The sequence below is a fragment of the Haplochromis burtoni genome, unplaced genomic scaffold (genome assembly GCF_018398535.1).
Source record: "Haplochromis burtoni strain Fernald_Lab_line unplaced genomic scaffold, NCSU_Asbu1 Contig_163, whole genome shotgun sequence".
Classification (NCBI taxonomy): domain Eukaryota; kingdom Metazoa; phylum Chordata; class Actinopteri; order Cichliformes; family Cichlidae; genus Haplochromis; species Haplochromis burtoni.
Window position 1 is genome coordinate 684,114 of NW_024582524.1, and position 5,230 is coordinate 689,343.

The window sequence follows — 5,230 nt, forward strand, 5'->3', positions numbered from 1 at the left end:
CGGGACATTATGTTCAGCTCACTAATAGACTGGCCGCTGCTGTTCGAGCACATTATTCACAACAGTAAGGGAACATCCAAAAATATTTTCGCAGGCAAATAGCTTAACAAATGAAATCCATGAAAGATAGATGAGGAAGTCAGCGCTTCATTCATATTTGATAGCTAAGGCTTAAGATGCATTACCCAACCAACACAGCATGCCACACAGTGACAGTCCCAGAAATAATGAGCCTGAAGGAGCATCTGTGATGGCAGAGGTGTGTGTATGTGTGCATGTGGTGGCGACAGTGGAGGCGGGGGTGGGTGGGGGGTGTTGGGGGTCTGAACATGACATAAATCTGTTCACACAGTCACATTGTGGGTACCCACCTTCCTCTGGGGTACAAAAACTATTCCCACAACATAAATCATCAGTTTTTTCAGGAAGACGTGGTTTAAGGTTAGGGTACGGGTTGAGATTATTAACAGTCATTAGAGACAGCGTTACAGTAAGCCTGCAAAAGAAATTTAAAAATAATGTAATTTGATGTGATGCCCTTCGAAGTGATGGAAACGTGCGTGTGTGATTATGCCGGACAGTAGATAAGGAATGCTGTCTTGCAGTGTGACAGGCAGTGGACAGCTGTTGTCTCCGCTGCCTTGTCTTTTTATGTTGCTGCAACAAAAGATGAGAAAGCGGTTTAACATTGAAGAAAGTGACTCATATAATACAGCACCCACTCAAATAAGCACGTCTCCAAGTGCTCCGTAGTAGTTTCCGCCACCACAGCAAGTCACAAAGGAAGTAAACGCACGATCCTCCAACACATATCAAAATCTGAACATTACAGGCACGTTGTTTTCTGTTTGTCTGGCCCCAGGTGCCCATTAAGGCCATCCCTATTCTGCCAGTCAAGATGGCATCAGATCAGAGGATGTGGCTGGATCGATAAGCAGGCAGGCAGACTCTTCATTAGGAGTCCCTGGGGCCAGGCCACCTGCCACTCACTCACTGGCTACTCTCTGGCAGGAGCTCCGTAGTCTTCCTCTGTGTTCACTCAATAGACTGTGTGTCCCCATTTCACATCTTGCGTGTGTTTGCATCATGAAACTTTCCTAATAGAGAAAGGAATACGCTTCCTGTTTACAACACTGACGTCTACTGAGACTTTGTTTGGGATCTGCAAGGACCAGAGACAGATGTGACTAGGTGCCCTGCAATAGCCCTGGCGCAGATTTAAAAATCTGAGGGCAAATAGCATTAAAGGTTTAAAGCAGAACAACAAAAGTGATGACTTTAAAGAACAGAAGAAGAATTAAAATGTGTGTTCACGTGTTTTACATAAGGCGGTGACTCATGAAAGTGGATTCCACTCGCTTGTACAATCAATTATGTAAGAAGTGAAACCTTTTATCGTTCTCATCCTGAGAAAAAGACTTCATTTCAGATGTTTCGTTTACACATGTGCACGGTGGAAGGCAGTTGTCATTGTGTTATCTGGTGCAGAATTACCGCTTCAGAATCTGCAACATGGACTGATAATGTCGCATTCGAGGGATTTATCGGCAAAGCGACACACAAGACGTTAAACTAAAAGGGACCGCGTTTATTCATGCAATATGTTTAAGAAATCAAAATGCTTCAGGCTAATCATCATTTTGAGTAGTTAATCAAAGAGCTGCTGTGGGAAGCAGTTTGGAAGTAACCTAGCCAACCGTGCTGGCACATTCAGCTTCCCCCCCTTCAACATTGCACAAAGGTCTAATAGCTGTGACACTTGAGCTTGATGAAAGCAGGGCAATGAAAGCAGAGTTAGGCAGTAAGAGGAGTTGGCCCTGCTCGCTGCCACTCCTCCACATGTCTGCAGGCTCATTACCAGCATGCGGGGCTCAATGAGCGCGGTCCTACATGCACCATTTACATACCACTACCCGCTGAGCATTGCTCACCTGTCACTTTGGAGTACTGAACTGGGCATTTATAAAGAGCAGCGTCCTCTGCACTACACTTGTAGTTTAGCTTTCAAGGGTGAAAAGAAGGCTGTCAGATGCATTATAATGCACGTACAAAATGTTCCTATCCAGCGAGATTGTGTATTGTAAAGAGCTTGTGTAAAGTATCTACACCATGTATGCCATCTTACGTTACCCAGCAGATATGCTTCGAACTTCCCCCACGATTTGGGGACCCACGCTCCACAGAAGGACCCAGGAGGCAGGGGGGGGGGGCTCTGTCATACCATGGAGACCCCCACCAAGCAGGAACAGGTGAGGTTAGCAACCAAAGGCAATTAGCCATCATCTGACAGTGGGAGCCTCCTGCTTCTTGTCTCTCTGCTGAGAGGATTCCGGAGCCCTGCATTGCTAAGCCTTATCGATCAGCACGCTGGAAAGGTCGGTGACTTGGCTCACTGACAGAGCACCCTCCTGTTTTGGCATTCATGGAACTCTGCACCCATAATGCTTTGCTGCCAAACACACTGGTTCCATGTGTTAAGATCAGCATCCTTTATAGTCTATAGGTAAGAGTCTACAACCAGTGCTATCTGTATGCAGCCGAGTTCAGAAGCACAGAAGGCCTTTGAAACACTCTTATATTCATGTACGGTGCCATTAATGAATTTGTGAGGCACATCTCTGCTATGAGGTGTCAGGGTTCAAACCCATTCATATATATTGGATTTCAGCCCTTTCGCTGTCCTGGTAATAGATTAGACAGGAAAAGTGGGAGAAAAGGAGAGGACAAACAAGCCTACCAGCTCAACCAACTGAGCTACACCAGCCCTGCATTGCTCCAGATTTTTCAGCTGCACATCCGTGATGCAGCCTTTTTCTTGCCTTTGATTTATTTATTTATTTTTACAAACTGCTTGAAAAGCTGCTGAAAACCACAGACTGTATGTAATGATGGATGCACACACATGGGCATTGTTTTTTGGTGCTTGGATACCAAACTTTGTCAGCAAGCTGCATTCATAATCTGTGCCAGATCATACTTGAGGATCATGAGATTGAAAGCCCCTTATTAACAGAAAAAGGCATGTTAAAATGTTAGGACTTCAAGAGAAATGACCGCATTAATAATGGAAGAGCTGCAGAGGGAGTTTTAGTGGGGGGGGGATAACTAAATACCTAATAACTAAAAACTGCTTCATTTAGAAAGGATACTCACAAAAAAAAGCATCATTTATGGGAGAATAACCACATTGAGACATCTGATTAATCAGCTCAATGATTTAAATGATTAACACCGTGTGTGCTGTATCAATCTAAGTTACATTTCCATTGCCAGGGTATGTTGGTTGTCTGTCTGACCGAGCACATCATCACCACATCAGCAATGAATTATGCAGAAGTAGAGATAGTTTTTTTTCTTCCTTTTCCCCTCCTCCCAGACTTGGTGGCTGCTGAAGAACTCTAAGTGCTGCTTCTCCCTTTAAAGAACATTAGCCATCTCCCAGCTTGGAGCTTGACTGCTCCTACTTCTTTCTTTTTTTGTTCCTACTCAGTTTTTATCCATTGCCTCTGCACCAACAGATAAGATTAATAGACTACAATAATTAATTCCCTGCAAGTAAAATACATTTTCACTCAGAATATGCCCTAAATCGGGTAATACCGCATCTCAAGCAGACCGCTGAGTAAAACATAACACGGATAACACGTTTCTGAGACCAGCGTGTCAGGCTGCAGTCGGCACACAAACACACACTCATGCATGCTCGTGTTTGCGTGTGTGTTCCACATGTGATAGACAATCACAATTAGCTTACACAGCTGACGCAGCCTCTGCAAAGTGATGAGGCGTTAAATTCACACATGAATAAACCCAGACAGCAAGGGATCTGTTCATTTGACCTGCATCACTAACCCCCCACCCCCCACCACCTTAAGTGAAAAAGCGCCTCAAGAGAAGGCAGAATTCAATTTAATCATACACTGTGAAAAGCAATGTCTTTAGCACTTGGATTCAGGAGCACGTCAAGGTGTAAGACTTATTTCATCTCTCGGGAACACAATGAGAGCACAGCGTTAAACGGGGGGATCTTGTCCGGCCTTTTTCTGAGCAGCGCTGTATTCACATAATTTCACAAGTCTACGAGTTACATTATATCAATAGCCTTGCACCTAGGTCGTTAATGGTCTGGCTCAGAGAGAGATAATCCATTTTCCTTTGAGTGTGCTACATGCTGAATTCGTTTGATATTTTTGGAATAAGTACACTTTTTTTTTTTTTGAGGAGGAGGAGGAAACAGCTGGCCTGGGTCTTTTAAGTGATAACAAAATCTGCTCACCAGATCCTCTGAAGCTCACTAACTCGCACACACAACTGCAACTTACCTTTTTTTGTTTTTGTTTTTTTATACAGATTTAACTTACATAACAGATAGAACCTCGTTATTAATGAGCTTTATTTTGAGCTGGATTTTGTTGCCTCTCGACCAGCTGCTTCCTCATACTTCCAGTCTTGGATTTCATGGTCATATATACGAGTGGTATTCATTACCCTGTGCTTCGTGTTTGTGTCGCCGTGGGGTTTGAACCACAATGTAGAAGAACAACTATGGGATTGGAAGAAAAGTACGAATCCCTGTTTAATTCATTTATACTTTATAAAGTAGAGACAGTTCAAAAATTTCACTATTCACAGCCTGAAACTCCAAAAACAGCTCAGGGCCACTGTGTGGACCTACATATAAAATATCTCTTGGAATTATATAAACCCGCGGCTCAAACCTGAAGTTCAGTTGACTGAACTGAACTAAGACTGATGAAATGCCTAAAAGCACAGTATGCGAGGGAAAATAAATCAACCCTCTGTCACTTTGTCCAAAGGAAATACATACAGTGTATTTTCCTGGAGGAGAGAGGCAGTCCATTTAGCAAGCAATCAAGTAATCTGATGAAGTGAAATGAATGGGAGTGGGGTGGAATGGTTAATCGCCTGTGGAAGCATTTTATCTCGTAGGAACACATTAAAGAGGTATTCTGTCCATGTAGGCTATGTTGGGGGAGGCTGTGAAAAATCACAGTCTGCCGGCGTGTGAATTGATATGACTCTGGTGTTCTCTTTTAGCAAAATAACATCATTTTTTGTTCAGTATGATTTGCTCTTAGACAGGCTTCAACATGGCATCCAGCAGGAAAGAAAACAGCACGAAGCAACTCCGCTAAAGTCGGAAGGGGTTGACATCAACATAGAAAATGAGCACAAAAAGGAACCAAAGTATAGTGTAGAGTTATTTACA